Raw genomic sequence first — 19,225 nt, forward strand, 5'->3', positions numbered from 1 at the left:
CAAGCCTACGCCTTGAAGGGGCAGGTGCCTCCCTTTCCAGTCACGGGCCACTCTACAAAAGCAATCGGAACGTCTTGGGCCTTCCGACACCAATCGCCTGTCGCTCAGGAGTGTAAGGTGGCGACCTGGTCATCTGTCCATACGTTTACCAAGTTCTACAAGGTAGACGTCAGTGCATCGGCTGGGGCCTGTTTTGGCCGCAAAGTTTTTCAGGCGGCCGTGTAGTTGCAATTTAATTTTTTCCTGTTTTTTCGATAAAAACGCAGTACTGTTTTGGTTAATGCACTGTTGCATTACTTCTGCAATGTTGCGGTCTTGGGGATCTCTCCTGTTGAGGAGAGTGTATAGTGGTGTTTTTCCACACACTGCTGTTTTTTTGTGGGTTTAGTTTCACTAGTTCCCACTTGCCATGGTAGATGAAGTTTTTATGCTGTTTTTCCCACCCCTCGTTTTGGCACTGCTTGGGGAAGTCCCATTTAGTTAGAGAGGAGCTGTGTCGGTCGGTGAATATAATAGAAAATAGGATTTTTTTGTACTCACCGTAAAATCCTTTTCTCTGTAATTCACCGACCGACACAGCACCCACCCCTCCTTTTTTCTACGTTATACTGCTTGTTGACGTATTGAAGCTGCTAGGAGCAGTGGGAAGGGTTGATAGCATGGGGCCTGCTCCCATGGGGCGGGAGTTCTGTGTATTGTGTAACAATTTTTCCTAGTTTCTCCTAATGGCAGGCTATACAACCCATTTAGTTCCAGAGAGGAGCTGTGTCGGTTGGTGAATTACAGAGAAAAGGATTTTACGGTTAGTACAAAAAATCCTATTATCTCCTAAACCTGTATGGTTTAGGAGATATTCCCCTCGCAATATGCCACTGACTGCAGTGGCGCATGCGCACAGGGGATATTCAACTGAAAGCTGGGGAGGCGCCGGACTTTGCAAGAAAGAAATTTTCCAGCGTGCATGCGCGGGAGTGACGATATTGCGGCTAAGGCCACTCGCAGCACCGGACCTGCGATACCCGGAAGACACGCCGAGGGAACATGTCAGCTCCCTCGACATGGATCGTCTGAGATATCGGGGCCTCTAAGGTAAATATTTCATAATGAGCTAGTATGCGGTGCATACTAGCTCATTATGCCTTTTCCCTTGCAGGTCAGAAAAAAATAAATCTGCGGGTTTACTACCGCTTTAACCCCTTCCCAGCCAGTACAGTGACAATGCATATTTTTTAGCACTGATCACTGTATTAGTGTTGCTGATTCTCAAAAAGTGTCAGTGTCAGAATGTCCGCCGCAATATTGCAGTCCCGCTATAAGTCGCTGATGGCTGCCATTACTAGTTAAAAAAATTTAAATATTTGTACATGCTATAACCTTTGCGGAACCCATCAATATACGCTTATTTGGATTTTTGTGCCAAAAGCATGTAGCAGAATATGTATTGGCCTAAACTTATGAAGAAATTACATTTTAAATTTTATATTCAATATGTTTAAGCCCTTGTACACACGGTCAGACATTACGATGGAAAATGTCCGATCGGACCGTGTTGTCGGATAATCCGACTGTGTGTATGCTCCATCGGACTGTTTCCGTCGGAATATCCGAGGGACAAAGTTTTAGAGCTGGGCTATAAAACTTTCCGACAACATGATCCGATCGGACTTTGTCCGATTGTGTGTAGAGAATTCCGATCTGACAAAGTGCCACGCATGCTCAGATCAAATTCCTAGACCAAAGCTATTGGCTACCGGCCTGAACGTAGTCCCGTCGTAACGAAATAACGTCATCGCGTTACGTATGATCGGATTTTCCGACAACTTTGTCCGACCGTGTGTATGCAACACAAGTTTCGGACAAAATCCGTCGGACAAAACCAGACGGATTTTGTTGTCGAATGTCTTATAGCACAAAGTTTAAAAAAAAAAATTTTTTTTTTTCAAAATTGAAACACTTTTTTTTATAGTGCAAAAAATTAAGAAATGCAGAGGTGATCAAATACCACCAAAATAAATGTCTATTTTGTGGGGAAAAAAAGGACATACATTTTATTTGGGTATAACGTTGCATGACCGCGCAGTTGTCAGTTAAAGTAGCGCAGTGCCATATCGGAAAAAATGGGAGGGTTAAATATTCCCGAAGTCAAGTGGTTAAAGTGGTTGTAAACTCTCCCCCACAACTTTGTTCCACGTAAATCTGCTTGTAGATATCTCTCCTTACTTGCTTAGTATTGTTGTAATCCCTTTTGTTCTTTAGAATGACGTCACCGAGCATGCCCAGATCTCCCTTGATTTACGGCACACTCTCTATATGCTTGTCTATCTGTTATCAGAACTTCCTATGGCACAACACTATACTTCCAGGAGGCTGCAGAATCGCTCAGAGCTTCCTCCTTCACCCCATGTGACATCACGTGCAGTGTAAACCTGGCCATTACTGAAGTCTTATCAGCTGAAGCTGATAAGACTGACACAGACAAACATTAGACAATCGGTACAAGTAAATACTATGGACAGAGTTCATCGTGTTACCTCCTTCAGCACCCCAAACAAAGAGAAGCCCAGGGATGTGATATGCAAATTGCATAAGTATACAATAAAGGAAACAATAATCAGAATTGCACGAGACACCCCTACAATTGAATATGAAGGAGATCATATCCTTCTGTTCCCTGACATATCCAGTCGCACACTAATGCAGCGAAGAATGGTCCGACCATTGTTGGAAGTTCTACAGGCAGCAAATATTAGGTACCGATGGGGGTACCCCTTCCGTTTAATAGCATCAAGGAATGGGAAAACAGCAGCACTCCGTACTAAAGATGACTTAAAAGAGTTTTTAGAAATATTAGAACTCCCATTCGTAGATTTCCAGGACTGGAGAACCACTAACGTCAAGACATTAATTCAACGTCCGGAGCCATGGTCCCAAGTAGGAGGGAAAGGCTAACGAAAGAAGATAGCATATTTTAGCATAAAAGAACTGTAAGAAGGGAAGAGAAAAGAGACTTAGGAAGAAATAGAAATAAGTAAAGTCAAGAGGGAGGAGGGGGAAGTTTGGGTCGGTACTCAAACTCTCACTTAATTTTACAGCAGGTTTTTTTTTTGTTTTTTTTTTTTTTTTTTTTTGTTTGTTTCTCCAATTAGGCGGGTCCCGTGGAAAGGGACTGACCAAACCTGCAATATGCAGGAAGGGGGGAGGGCTCGGGAGGGGCTGGGAGTAACCAAACGGGCTCACCCTATCATTAGTTGGCACATTTTACTAAGTAAAGTGTTAAGTTGTGGATGTGGTCGGAATGGAATTTTTCCCGTTTTTTTTTTTCTCTCCTTCTTTTTTCCGGAGTTTTTCACAGGTGTACATGGGAATGGGGAGAAGAGACACTCAGCAGCAGATTAAGAATGGTATACAATTACTCAGAGTAAAGAAATGGCTAAAGTATTAAAAATAATGACTTATAATGTAAGGGGATTGTGCTCACCTCAAAAAAGGGGACGTCTCTGGCAGGAATTAAATCACCAAGCTGTAGACATAGTGTTTCTACAGGAAACACACTTCACATCAGGATCCACACCAAGGCTACCGTTATTCCCATATAACCAATGGTTTCATGCAGTATCACCAATTGCGAGAGCAAGAGGAGTATCGATAGCCTTTGGGAATACGTGCCCTTTGATATCCACAGTGGTGAACACAGACCCAGAAGGGCGGTTCCTGTTTATTAAAGGAACATTGCAGGGACAAAGGTACACATTTGCTTCAATATATGCACCAAACACACGCACAGTTGATTTTTTAGGAAAAACATTAAGAGTATTAGAAAAATTTAGGGAAGGGTTTTTGATTCTGGGAGGGGATTTTAATGTTATAGTTGACACTAAATTAGACACAACAACAGGGAAAACACCTTTATCATTTAGAGCACTTAAACAGGTAAAAAAACTATTTCAATCCTTACATTTGGTAGATAGTTGGAGGGCACTAAATGGAGAAAAAAAAAATTATAGTTACTATTCAAAGAGCCACAATACCTATTCCAGGTTGGACTGGATCCTGGTAGATCAGTACTACCTAGAATACGTAAAAGCAGTAAATATAAAGTCAATAACGATCTCAGATCATGCCCCGGTGGTGGCAGTGATCTCCCTTACACACGCAGGTCATAAGGAACGAACATGGAGATTAAACGAGTCACTATTAGACGATAAAAAAATAATAGAGGACTTTCAACATAAACTAGAGGAATATTTTGTATTAAATACATCAGAGGAAGTATCAGAGCAAACTGTGTGGGAAGCCCACAAAGCGGTAATTAGAGGAGAATTAATAGCTCACGGGACACGAGTAAAGAAGGAAAAAAGAAAAGAGATAGAAGATCAGTTAGAAAGAATAAAGGAACTAGAGAATAAACATAAGAGCAATCGCGAACCAGAAGATGCCAGGCAGTTGGGAATTATGAGGGAGGAGCTCACCAAGTGTCTTGACAGAAGGGTCAGGGATAAATATAGGTTTATAGCACACAGATTCTATGGACATGGGAATAAATGCGGCCGACTATTGGCTAGACAACTAGAAAAAAAGAGGGAATCATCCCATGTACATGAAATCAGAGTGAATAATAAACAAGTAAAAGATACCAAATTAATAGCAAAGGAATTCCAACAATTTTATGAGAAGCTATATAATATTCAACCCATTCCGGAGCAGGTGGAAGATAGGGGGAGGATAGAAGAGATGAAAGATTATATTAATGGTTCCACAATATCCATACTCCCCGATAGGATAATAGAAAAATTAGAAGAGCCAATAACTAAAGAGGAAATAAGAAAAGCAATAGAGAACCTGCCGAGGGGGAAAAGCCCAGGACCCGATGGGTTAACTAATGCATATTATAAAAAGTTTGCTCAAATACTGGAAACACCATTATGCAGATATTTCAACAAAATCTCTGCCATTAGTACAATGTCCCCAGAAGCACTGCTAGCATATATAACGGTCTTACCGAAACAGGGGAAAGATCCACAGGAATGTGCTAACTATAGACCCATATCATTGCTCAATTCAGATACTAAATTATTAGCCAAAATCATAGCCACCAGAATACAAGAAGAGGTAACACAACTGGTCCATCGCGACCAAACAGGCTTCATGAAAGGTAGAGAAACCAAAGACAACACCATCCGAGCTCTACATATACTTCATTGGATGCAAAATGGCCCAGATAGAGTGCCCAGGACAATTCTATCAATGGATGCCGAAAAGGCATTTGATAGAGTTGACTGGGACTTTATGAAAGAAGTCCTGAGAGCAATAGGTATGGGAGACCGATTGATGGGATGGATAGCAGCCCTATATGCAAAACCTAGGGCAAGAGTGAAAGTAAACGGTACTCTATCAGGATGCTTTGAAATACGAAACGGCACAAGACAGGGATGTCCCCTGTCCCCAATATTGTTTGCCTTAACTCTTGAACCATTTCTGTGCAGGGTGAGAAATAACAAGGGAATAAAAGGAATAAGAATAGGAACTGAAGAGCACAAGGTATCAGCATATGCCGATGACCTACTATTTTATCTTTCAGAACCACAGGGATCAATAATGGCATTGATGGAGGAAGTTCAGAGATATGGAAGAATGTCGAACTTTAAAATAAACATGGAAAAATCTATACTATTACCCTGTCATGTCCCACTATCAATGTCAGTATTGATGAAGAATAATCTGCCATTTAGATGGGAAAAGAAATCATTATATTATCTGGGAGTGCACATAACGGCAGAGGTTAAATCTTTATACGAATTGAATTATGAAACCTTAATAACAGAAATATCCAAAGATTTAAACAGGTGGAAGGATTACTCACTGACATGGTTCGGGAGGATAAATACTCTGAAAATGAATATATTACCCAGAATTATATATATTATAAACACGGTCCCGATAGCAGTGCCTCAGATCTTTTTCAAGAGAATACGCAAAATGTTTATATCTTTCATATGGAAGGAGAAAAATCCTAGGATAGCATATGACATTCTGCGCAGAAATAAGAAGGAAGGAGGAATAGGGCTCCCAGATGTTCTTATGTATTACAAGGCAATGGCTATGGTACGGATATTAAATTGGAGCCATGACTCCTTAAATAAAGCATGGGTATCAGTGGAAGAAAGTATGGCGGGTAGAAATCTAGCAGGGGCCCCATGGATACAGGCTACGAAAAGAGCATTATCAAAGTGGACATCACCATTAACACGGAGTACGTTAGCAGTGTGGGACAGAATGAATAAAAATGAAAAATACGCTCCACGTACATCACCACTAGCTCCATTAGGGGGATACCCATGGTTTCCACCAGGGGAAGAAAAGGGAGCACTAGGCTCCTGGGGGTCAGGGGGGAATACAAGGTGTTTAAGATATGCTCCACTGGGAAGTTTACTCCCACTGACAGAATTAATATCAGCACAAGGAGACATACATATGTCGAGATGGAGATATTATCAAATGAGAGATTTTTTCAATAAACTAGAACCCCAAGTAAGACCCCTGAGTTCCCTTACGACATACGAGAAGATGTGTCTGAAATTAGAAAAACCATGTAATTTATTATCTCAGATGTATAAAATAGTATTACCGTAAGTGAACAAAGTAGCACAACCCCTTACTTTATAAGAGAGTGGGAGAAGGAACTAAGATGCACAATAAAACCAACACAAGTAAAAAAAATCATGGAAATGACACATGTGACATCAATAAGTGCAGCAATACAAGAAATGTCATATAAGTTTATAACCAGATGGTATCGAACACCAGCTAGAATAGCAGAGATATACCCAACAGCGGATGGGCATTGCTGGAGAGGATGTCAGGATAAGGGGACATATCTTCACTTATGGTGGGAATGCCCAAAAATTAAGAATTTTTGGGAAGGAATAGCTAGATGGATAGGGAGGATAACAACAAAACCTATAGAAATGACACCCCTACAATACTTATTTCATGGTACAGAAGGATCCATCAAATTATATAAAAAAGGTGTCACACCACATCTGTTGAATGCAGCCAAATTATTAATACCTAGATATTGGAGGCAGACAGCATGTCCCACACTATTGGAATGGAAGGGAGAGGTAGATAAAATAATGGAAGCTGAAAAATGGATATACAGTATAAAAGAACAACAGGAAAAACATATAAATATGTGGGCAGGCTGGAAGCACTACTCCCGAGAAATAATGTAAGAATAGGCCATGTCAGATTAAAAATTTAGATAATCCCACCTAAACCCCCCCTAGAGATCTCCAAGAGGAGAGGGGGGAAGGGAAGGAGAGAGTATATAAGAAGTTGCTGAGTAAGCTCGTATCCCCAAAAGGTGCACCGTGGAAGGGGTAAGGGGGAAGGGAGGGGAGAGGGAAGGAAGGGGAAAGGGGGGAAATGAGAACCGAACCACAACCGTTAAATTTTGTCGTTTTGTTGTATTGTTATTGTTTGTAGTATGTTTTAAGATAAATGGGAAGTGGAAAAAGGATTGGAAAGGGCTTGGGGAGGGGGGAGTGGGGAAGAGCGGAGATGACCATATGCGGAGACATTAATATAAATGTCACAATCACAAAAAAATTTTTTTTTTTTTTTTTTTTTTTTTTTTTCTCTCCTCTCTTTCTTGCACAAAGTATAAATAACGCACCAAAGGAAGGCTATAGAAAGAGAAAGGATAAACACAAAAACTTTTTTTTTTTTTTTTTTTTTCTTTTGTTGTTTCTCCACAGAACATCTCCGCTACAACAAACCCCCCCCTCTAAAACCACCATATAATGTTATCATGGATATGTAAAGGAATGTATGATTGTGAAGATACTGGGGTATATGTGTAAACCCCAAATGTCTTAAGATTGAAAGTATTGGTTCGCTGTATTTGTTATAAGAAAAATAATAAAGAAGATTTAACAGAAAAAAAAAAAAAACAAGTAAATACTATGAAATAAAACAAGTCAGCTATGAGCAGGGAAGCAGGGTTGCCATAGAAATGTTGGATTGACAAGGAGGCTTGGTTAACAGTACAGGAAGTGCTCCATGTAAGGGTGGAAATACACTCCACTGTAGACTCAGAAAACTATACTTAACCACTTCCCAACCGCCGCACGACGATGTACGTCGACAGAATGGCACGGGCAGGCATAAGGGCTTACATGTACGTCCTTGCCTGCCCGCCGGTCGGGGGCCTGATCGGGCCCCCGCCCGGTGCCTGCGGCGGTCGGTATTCGTTCGGGAGCGATCCCGGACGAGGGGACGGCCATTCATTCATGGCCACCCCCTCGCGATCGCTCCCGACGAATGAAAATGTCCCGTGACATCATTTCCTCTCCTGTAATGTAAACACAGGAGAGGAAGTGATGTATTCTCTCCTCCGTGTCGGTATTTTTCGTTCCGGCACCGAGGAGAGAGGTTCGGTGAGTTGCACCAACACACCACACATACAGTAGAACATGCCAGGCACACTCACACCCCCCCTTTACCCCCCGATCACCCCCCAATTACCCCTGCCCCCCCCAGTCACAGTGACACCAATTGCTTTTTTTTTTTTTTTTTGCATTGGTGTCATTTGTGACTGTAATAACTGTTAGGGCAGTTAGGGTTAGCCCCCTTTAGTTCTAATGTGCCCCCCTAACCCCCCCAATAAAGGTTTAACCCCGTGATCACCCCCCGTCGCCAGTGTCACTAAGGCTGGGTTCACATTGCAGCGGTTTATGAGAACGAATGTGATTCGCACCGCACTGCAGTGCAAATCACATCCGATCTCTGTGCGATTCGAGTTCAGCCATACAGATAGTATGGCTGAATTCGTGTCGCACCCGCCGAACCCGCCGCAAATTCGCACGAGACCCTTTTTTTGGCCCGCAGCAGAATCGGATCGCATGGGTGTTCACACCATGCGATCCGAGTTTGCAGATCGCACTGCGATATGCGAACTGATCTGGGGGTGTCATTAACATTTCACTGACACTCCCAGCAGTTCGCATAGGGCAGTGTGAACTGCCGCCGGGAGGCATGCGATGCGGAAACCCGCCGCGGATTCATGGCGTTCCCGCATCGCTCCAGTGTGAACCCAGCCTAATAAGCGATCGTTTTTCTGATCACTGTATTAGTGTCACAGGTGACGCTAGTTAGGCAGGTAGGTATTTAGGTTTGCCGCAACTTTTTATAGCGCCAGGGACCCCCATATACTACCGCATAAAGCCCCCTGATTGCCCCCTAGTTAACCCTTTCACCAGTGATCACCATATAACTGTTACAGGTGACGCTGGTTGGTTAGTTATTTTTTTTATAGTTTCAGGGCACCCGCCATTTATTACCTAGTCTCACTAGTGTACCCCTAAATTTAGGGGTGTCTACTTTCCAAAATGGGGTCATTTGGGGGGGTTTGTGCCATCTTGGCATTTTATGGCCTTCAAAACTGTAACGCCCTTAGAAAGCCTGAAGGCGGTGCTTGGTTTTCGGGGCCCCGTACGCATCTAGGCTCCCAAAAAGTCCCACATATGTGGTATCCCCGTACTCAGGAGAAGCAGCAGAATCTATTTTGGGGTGTCATTTCACATATGCCCATAGCATGTGTGAGCAATATATCATTTAGTGACAACTTTGTGTAAAAAAAAAAAAATATATATTTTTTTTGTCATTCAATCGCTTGAGGCAAAAAAATAAAATATTCAATGGGCTCAACATGCCACTTATCAATTTCCTTAGGGTGTCTACTTTCCAAAATGGGGTCATTTGGGGGGGTTTTGTACTGCCCTGCCATTTTAGCACCTCAAGAAATGAGATAGGCAGTCGTAAACTAAAAGCTGCGTAAATTCCAGAAAACGTACCTTAGTTTGTAGATGTGACAACTTTTGCGCAAACCAATAAATATACAATTATTGACTTTTTTTTTACCAAAGACATGTGGCTGAATACATTTTGGCCTAAATGTATGACTAAAATTGAGTTTATTGGATTTTTCTAATAACAAAAAGTAGAAAATATCCTTTTTTTTCAAAATTTGCGGTCTTTTTACGTTTATATCGCAAAAAATAAAAATCGCAGAGGCATTCAAATACCATCAAAAGAAAGCTCTATTTGTGGGAAGAAAAGGACGCAAATTTTGTTTGGGTACAACATTGCATGACCGCGCAATTACCAGTTAAAGCAGCGCAGTGCCAAATTGTAAAAAGACCTGGTCATTTACCAGCAAAATGGTCCGGTCTGAAGGTGGTTAAGATGGCGCTGCCTAACCCCTGGAAAAAAGTTTTTTAAAGTTTCTTTAGACAGTAAGTAATATGCAATTTGTGCTGGATTACAGTGGCTATAGTTTGATAATTACTTATTATAATGGACTAAATGAAAAGAAGCATCAGAGTGGGAGAGTTTACTTCCTCTTTAAAGTGGAAGTAAGCCCTCCTATTGTTTTCAGCCAAGGAAGCTGTCATCTTGGCCTCCGTTTAATCTTTAACTGCCATGAAGCTGCACATGTGATCAGTTATGACACCAGCCATTGGATAGTTTGACAGTTTGGTTGAGAGTACAACCAATGTGACAGTTAGCATTTCCGGCATGCCGGGAATGTAACTGTTTTTTCAAACTGTTAGATCGATGGGTTTACTTCCGCTTTAAGTGATATGGACTTGATGGTTTTTCCTTCTCTTTTAAATAACAGCTGATATAGTAACTAAACAAACCATGACTTTTTGCTTTACCACTGTATGCTAGGCCTTCTTAGTTTTAGTACTATGTATAAGCAGGGAACTTTAGAAAATAAATGATATCTACTATATAACATTTATTCACTTTGTGTTTTTATTTTGAACTTATTTTTCAGAGACATGAATTGGAAAAGTATTAAAACTTGTCAGAATATTTCACATCCCTACTGTGACCTTACCCATGAGATAGAGCCAGATCCTCTAAATAATTATAAAGTTAGAGTTAAAGCCTTAGTTGGATCTAAAATAAGTAGTGCTGTAACAGTGGAGTTCAGCTTAAGCAGTGTAGGTAAGTGACTATTAAACCTTTGAAATGTGTTTTATACTCTTCTCATATTTTCATATTCCATTACTTCAGTTTTAGATTTAAACTATGGAATTTTGCCAGTCTGCTCTTATCTAACCAAATTAAACCTTATATTAAGTTTGTGTGATCAGTTCTATGTCTGTATTCTCTGTATACTTCAATATCTGGGATAACTAAGCTAAATATGTGAACCCTCGCCTTGTAAACCAACCCATTCAGATTAAATTAGACATGGGTGACAAAACATTTGTGTGTAGATTTAAAAAATCATTATAAACACTTTGATTACATACCCTTCTGTTCTCAGCTACATTAAGAGGTCAGAGAGCTAGGGAAGGAGAAGCAGCAACACATGGAACATCACAGTGGAGGGGAGTCAGCACAAGTCTGATCATTGGTGGAGAACAAGATAAGTTCTCAGCACAACTAGAGAACTGACCATGATGTGCCTCCATACTTAGTGTGGTCAGCTTTTAATAGGAAAGGAAGAAATGCAAAGAGAACATGTTTTTTTTAGATACGTACATGGTACAGCAGGTACATATCAGCAATATTTAAAATGTTAGATTTACATGTTATTTTAGAAAACACCAGTGGATGTAGTTATGTATTTACTAAATAATTGCTAATGAACTTTACATGCAGTTACTAGAAATACCTAAATTTGACTTGATTTTAGCTTCTTATATATATCCCAGTACAGCAGCATCCCAATAGGGAGAGGGAAAGGCAACATTTGGGGCCAGTCGGGTGACTCGCATACTGAAATGTTAAGGAACATGCTAATAAGAGATTAGAGAGATAATTTTATCAATCTGCTGCAGCTCCTTTACTTTCCAATCACATGCTGGGTTCAGGGAGGTGACCTGACAGTGCCTCTTGATTCAGAGGTCAGATCACAGGGCTTACTGTGCTGTGTAGTTGGACTGTGTAAATGTCAAGACTGAATGGACAGAAATATAAATTCTTTGGTAATTATATTATATCTTATTTGTATAGTACATGAGTACATGACACGGGCAGGGGAACCATAAAGTTGGGTCTTGATTCTTATTGCTTGGCCTATGCACATTTCTGTGTGCCTGGTTGTTCCCCAACCTTCTTATGCATTGCTTGGGAACCTCCCAGGTTCTGTCCTGTACTGTCCAAGTAAAGAAGTATGAACAAAGGTCTTTTGGCTATACTTCTGCTATGGATCACATGAATGCAGTTCGTTCTGCTCTCCTGTGACCTGTTTTGAGCTGACAGCGGGCTAAAGCCCACTGTCAGCTGGTGTCACTCTGCCAGTCCAGGCTCAGGAAAGATCCTGACTTTAAAGTTGGGATCCACCCAGATACCAGAAACAGCAGCAGGCTCAGCCTCTCAACAAGATGCTGATAGCCTGAGCCAGCCACTCCTGCCCAGCCCTCCAGTGAGCATTGGAGGGGCAGAACAGAGAGCTGGTGACTGACCGTCACTGGCTCTCTTCGCTGAAGACCGGGAACTCCGCAATCAGCAGACTTTGATCACTCAGTTCTCATTCTTAGAAGCGGTGAGGGCCAGATGCAGTATCAGATGAATGCTATATCCACCTAGGTGAGCATACTTTTATTTTTATTTTCTTGCAACCCCACACTTCTATTTCAAGATAAGAGGAATTTTGACTTACTTGTATTTCCCTTGGAGTACAGAGCAGGACACAGAACATCCTCCCTTCTACTCCATGGTTACTCTGCATTGCTTTCTACAAATTGAGGACTCGCGGAGTGAATTAGGGTTAAAGGGCAATAACTCGGGGGTCTGTCCTTAACAGCTTTGTCAGTGTCAAATTACCCGGAGGTATGAGTTTATAACCCAGGGTCAATGAAGCCTGTGTTCTGTACTGTACTCCAAGATATGGAATTTACAGGTAAGTCAAAAATCTGCAAATGTTTTAGAGCACCACCTTTTTTCTAGTTATTATTACAATGTAAGCAGCCCAAGTCCAGGTAATAACCTAACATTGTACACAGGTAAACAGTAAACTGCTAGAGATTTAAAAAGTAAATGTTTAGGTTACCAAAAACAGAAATTTTATGTGAATTTTAAAATTATACATTAGGCAACAGTTAATGGGTTTACAATATTTCTGTAGCACTCAAAGTAAATTAAACCTTGAAAATTGATGTACAGAATTCCTACAGGTACCCTGATGCTACCTAAATATCCTGTTTGTATAAAAGCAGTGTTGGAGCAAACTGAGGTACTAGACCCTTGAGAAAAAGCCAATAATAAAGAGGCAGACAGAACATTATATATTTTTTCTTTTTTAAAAGACAAACGCTGTAGCTGCTGACTTTTAATAAAGACACTTACCTGTCCAGCGATCCCGCGATGTCGGCTGCCCGAGGCCGATCCGTCCATCGGATCGACTGCCGGTGCCTCCATCTTAACGAATGGAAACAGGCAGTGGAGCCTTGCAGCTTCACTGCCCATTTCCTACGGCGCTTTGTGAATGACTCCTTTTTTTCTGGGATACACACATGTCCCAGAAGGCAACAGGGCCGCTCGCTGAAGAGGAGGAAGTGCCACGGAATAGGAAGAGGCAGATTAGGAAGACTGCCTAGCAACAGCGGTTTCAGGTAAGTTAACCACTTCCCACCCGGCCAATGCACATATACGACCGGGTGGGAGCCGTCTACTCCTGATAGGACGTTCAGGAACGTCCATCAGGAGGAGCGGGATCGCCCGCGCAGCGGCGTGATCCCGATGCGCCCGTCTCACCCGGACACGGCGCATCTCAGATCGGCAGGAGGGCTCTGTGATTGGCTCTGTGATTGGACACGGCCGTCATGTGATGTAAACAAACAGCCGGTTGCTAGACAATCGGCTCCTCCTCTCCTCACACAGAAGTCATCGCTGAGGAGAGGAGAGCAGATCGCTGCAGCCGGCTGATGATCAGTGAGTATGAGCTGTTTTTTACAGCTTTTTACTCACTGATCACTAGTCTAGTGTACACACAAATCACCACACAGTAAGCACACCACACAGTATAAACACAATGTCCCCACACATGTCCCCAAAACATACATGTCCCCAAATAATAAAAACACATGTCACTAATAATAAAAACATGTCCCACTAAAATCACATGTCCCAATGATTATCTGCACACATATGTACGTGATCACCTGCACACATATGTACATGATCATTTGCGTACATATGTCCGTGATCACACAAACCAATTATTATACACTTAACGGAATTTTTTTTACCAAAAACATGTAGCAGAATACATTTTGGCTTAAATTTATGACAAAATTTGATTTTATTGGATTTCTTTTAAAATAGAAAAAAGAAAATATTGTTTTTTTTCCAAATTTCCGCTTTTTTTGCGCTTATATCGCAAAAAAATAAAAAACGGAGTCGTGAATAAATACCACCAAAATAAAGCTCTATTTGTGCGAACAAAATGATAAAAATTTAATTTGGGTACAGTGTAGCATGACTGCGCAATTGTCACTGAAAGCGCTAGAGCGCTGAAAGCTGAAAATTGGGCTGGGAAGGAAGGGGGTGAAAGTGCCCTGTATTGTAGTGGTTAAAAAAACGTAATTTTTTTTTTTTTTTTTTTAATTTTTTAAAAAATTTTTTAAGAATTTTAATACCATTTTTTTTATTTTAGGGTGGCCCTCCACAATCAAGCTGACCATACATGGATCAAAATTCAGCCAGATGAATGGGACCAGATGAATTTCGATTCATGTATGGGTTGTGAAGACTTGTGTACAATCCTCCAGTCGGGTATTTCCTGAACGATCAATGCAGCTGGCTATAGCCAGTAACACTGATCACTGTCTTCTGCTGGCTGGGTAAGCTTCCTGCTGGCAGAACACAATAGTGCTGCAGAAGTGATTCCCCTATCCACATCGAATGTATGAGTGGGGGAATCTGCTCCAGATTTTGCACTTTCCAGTTTTAGTAAGTTAACTCAGATGTGTTGGAAAGTACAGTTTTCTATATGATCAAAATACTCCTAGAAACATGTGAAAGGTCTGGCAGACCAAAAACGAATTGGATCAATAGACAGGTTTCTGAGAGTTGACAGCTTGCCTGATAGGCAAATTATACCGTCCTGTTATTTTCAGCCAAGGAAGCTGCCATCTTAGCCTCTGTTTGATTTTCAACTGCCATAATGCTGCACATGTGATCGGTTATGACACAAGTCATTTGTTGTTTTCACAGTTTGGTAAGAGCACAACCAATGAAACTGTTACATTCCCACCTCGTGCTGGGATTATAAACTAATGGGTTTAGTTCTGCTTTAACTGTGGTACAACCTAGCCTTAAAATCGTGAAGAGTAACTTCAAGCTGTCGGTTCAGCAAGTCGAGTGGCTGCAAGAAAGCCATTGTTAAAATGGCCTAATAATAAAAAGAGACTCAATGGGGCCAAGAACAAGCACCATTGGACTTCTGAAGACCTTATGGAAAAAAATGATCAAAATCTTAAACCTTAAGCAAGCAGGGTTTTTGTACAGTGTTACATAAAGAAATGGATGCCTCCTCTGTGTGTTGCACCAGTTGTCAAATATTGAGGAGGTAGTGTCATGGTCTGTGGCTCTTCTGTTGGATCCAGAAAAACCTACTACAGCATTTTGCAGCATCATGCATTACCCTCTAGTCTAAGTCTTTTGGTCACGGATTCTTCCAACAGCAAGATAATGACCTAAAACATACCACCCATGTCAGACCCTTATGACTGGAAAAGTCAGCTGAAAACATACCCCAACTATGACACTTTGGTTTCTGGCAGAGGCTACATGGAAATCTTGTCACTGGAGTATTGGAGAGATATACAAATCAAGATGGTGATTCAGTCTACCAGGGCCCTCCTGAAACTGAAATCATTTTTACGTGGAGTTCGCAATTAAGTGTTAAAATCTGATTCAAGACACGTACAGTGCCTTAAAAAGTATTAATACCCCTTGAAATTTTCCATATTTTGTCATGTTACAACCAAAAATGTAAATGTATTTTATTGGGACTTTATGTGATAGACTAACACAAAGTGGCACATAATTGTGAAGTGGAAGGAAAATTATAAATGGTTTTCAAATTTTTTTTACAAATATCTGAAAAGTGTGGCATGCATTTGTATTCAGCCCCCTTTACTCTGATACCCCTAACTAAAATCTAGTTGAACCAATTGCCTTCAGAATTCTCCTAATTAGTAAATAGAGTCCGCCTGTGTATAATTTAATCTCAGTATAAATACAGTTCTATGAAGCCCTCAGAGGTTTGTTGGAGAACCTTAGTGAACAAACAGCATCATGAAGGCCAAGGAACACACCAGACAGGTAAGGGATAAAATTGTGGTGAAGTTTAACTGCTTCAATACTGGACACTTTTACCCCCTTCCTGCCCAGGCCAATTTTCAGCTTTCAGCGCTGTCACACTTTGAATGACAATTGCAAAGGCATGCAACGCTGTACCCAAATTTTTATAATTTTTTTTAACACAAATAGAGCTTTCTTTTGGTGGTATTTAATCACCACTGGGTTTTTTATTTTTTGCTAAAAAAAATGAAAAAAGACCGAAAATGTTGGGGGGAAAAAACGTTTTTCTTAGCCCTTGTACACAAGGTCAGACATTCCAGTCATCAAATCCGTTGGATAATTTCCAATGGATTTAGTCCGGAACTGGTGTTGCATACACACGGTCGGACGAAGTTGTCGGAATTTCCAGTCGACAAGAACGCGGTGACGTAAAGTGCGTACGACGGGACTAGTAAAGGGAAGTTCAGCACCACGTGCGGCACCCTTTGGGCTCCTTCTCCTGATCTCGTGTTTATTGTGTGTTAGTAGAAGATTGGTTAGAGACAATTTGCGCTTTTCAGATTTGTGCTTCCGATCATTACTGCTCTTCAGTTTGTGCTTGTCGGTGCGTATCTGCTTCAGTGCGTGTATTCAGTTTGCATTTGTTGGTCATTGCGGACTATATCTTGGTATAGTACGCTTTAATTGTCAGTGCTTATTGTCCGCTCGTTTCTGGTTTTCAGTTCGTTCTTTCAGGCCTTGCTGTTTATTGGTGCTTTCTGTTGTCCGTTCTGACCAGCCGACCGTTTTGAAGCCATGTTTCGTGTACGTACTCGTCGTAGAGTTCGTGCTGTGAAGGGGCTTGGTGTTGGGCTTTTAGCTATGACACAAGCCTGGTTCATGAACAGGGCGAGGAGGAGTTCATGGAGCAAGAATTGGTCGCTCCAGCGTGACCAATTCTCGCACATGCCTTTTCTTCATGAGATCCGGGATAATAATCCTGATGATTTCAGGAATTATCTCCAGATGACGGACCCTGTTTTTTACCGTCTGCTGGCTTTGCTGTCCCCTTATATCAGGCAGGATACCTGCATGCGGCAAGCCATCGCTCCGGAGCAGAGGCTCATCGCCACGTTGCGGTACTTGGCGACAGGAAGAAGTCTTCAGGAGCTCAAGTTCTCGACAGGCATCTCCCCCCAGGGCCCGGAGAATTATTATTCCAGAGACCTGTTCTGCCATAATACAGGTCCTGCAGAAGGACTATATTAAGGTAAGTTTTCTCCTTTAACATCACATTCTATGTATTTAATGTTTGCTAATGTATTGTATTTCTTTCCTCATTCCCTAATTACCATGATTGCAATATGCTGTAATTGATATGCTGTGCCCCTTTGTCTTCATGCATGCTGGAAGCTTTTAAAGTTTGTTTTTTGTCCTTCATGCATATAACTTCCCCAGCATGCTCTGCTGGGCCCATAAACCTATAGCCTAGTCACTTAGCAATGTATTTTGTCAGCTCCATAGTATTGCTTTCCTCTAAACACCCCCTAAAATGTGTACAAATGTTATGTGTGTGCTTAAATTCATGCAGAGTGCCAGAGGTTTTTTTTTTTTGGTTGTCCAAACTCATTAGGAACCCCCCAACTGCTAGGTCAGCTGATAGCAATCCTCTATCTGCTGACTTTGCCAAACCCAATACACACTATACCTACCTCTTTTGTGGTCAGATTTATGGATGAATTCACCAAAGCATGTAGTGCAAGGGCCTGCCTCAATACTTTCAAATGCTACTGTTTAAAGTTTTTTTTTCTCCTATTATTATCTTGATAGGTAATAGCAGAATGTAAAAATGTGCTTCCATTTGTTCATTTTTTTTTTTTTCTATTATGACACTTCTTACCTGTCCAGTGGGCTGCCAATAATGTAAGTAAGGAGGGGCTGGCCAAAGTATCACACATTATTTATGCATTCAGCTCTCAATGAAGTGGAGAGGGTTACCTGTCCAAAACATCCGAATCTGATAATAAGGGGACCTTATACTTTTGGCTTTAAATACTCATTTCCAGAAATGTTATACTGATCTTGGGCAAAAATGTTTGTGTCTAATCTGCTTGCAATGTTGATGTGCAAAATGACTTTTTCTTTTCCTTGTTTGACTGCACAGTTTCCTTCAACGCCACAGGAATGGCAGTCTGTGGCCTCCTACTTTGCCACCCGTTGGGACTTTCCCAGATGTGGAGGTGCAATTGATGGGAAACACGTCCACATCGTCCCACCCCCCAACTCGGGGTCCTACTATTATAATTACAAGCGGTATAATAGTATCCTGATGTTGGCGGTGGTGTCAGCGACATATGACTTCCTGTATGTGGACATGGGGAAAAATGGCCGGATGGTGGAGTGTTTGTGCAGACGGAGTTCTACTGGCGTCTCCAGAGTGGCAGTCTGGGCTTGCCACCTCTAGAAGAGAATGTGGAAGGATTCCCCTTCATCTTCTTTGCGGATAAAGCATTTGCACTGGGAAACCATCTGATGCGGCCGTTCCCAATGAGGACCCTCACCCCGGACTTTAGGGATAATGGCCAGCCGGTTCCACCTTTTTTTTGACTCCAATCAACATGGCGGAATATAAACTCCAATCATATTGTGCTTTCATGCTGCATTCTGCACAATTTTCTGAAAAAGTACTCTCCAAACTATGTGGCCTCAGTTGGGCCTGACACAGACTTACCAGAAAATGCCAACCTGCCGGCTCTTGAAGCTGGCCGTCCTGGCTTGCCCCCCTCCCCCCCAAAGCGCCCTCAAGGTCAGAAACCGATATATGGAGTACTTTGCGGGTAGGGGTGCCATTGATATGCCAGACAATGTCTGAGAGGCATTTTTTAAATACATTTCTCTTTCAAACTGCAATAATATT

At 41.6% G+C, this 19,225-nt stretch overlaps 1 long non-coding RNA gene across 1 annotated transcript in view; it reads left to right on the forward strand.

Moving 5' to 3' along the window:
* LOC143987771 (uncharacterized) overlaps positions 1–11,156 on the forward strand; it is a 58,209-nt gene extending 47,053 nt beyond the window's left edge. The window contains exon 3 of the long non-coding RNA XR_013276699.1: positions 10,844–11,156. This is a non-coding gene — a long non-coding RNA (uncharacterized LOC143987771). The remainder of the gene's footprint in view (positions 1–10,843) is intronic.
* The last annotated feature ends 8,069 nt before the right edge of the window (positions 11,157–19,225 follow it).

Source organism: Lithobates pipiens, unplaced genomic scaffold (genome assembly GCF_037356315.1).
Source record: "Lithobates pipiens isolate NorthernLeopardFrog02 unplaced genomic scaffold, aLitPip1_a1.2 Scaffold_18, whole genome shotgun sequence".
NCBI classification, from domain to species: Eukaryota; Metazoa; Chordata; class Amphibia; order Anura; family Ranidae; genus Lithobates; species Lithobates pipiens.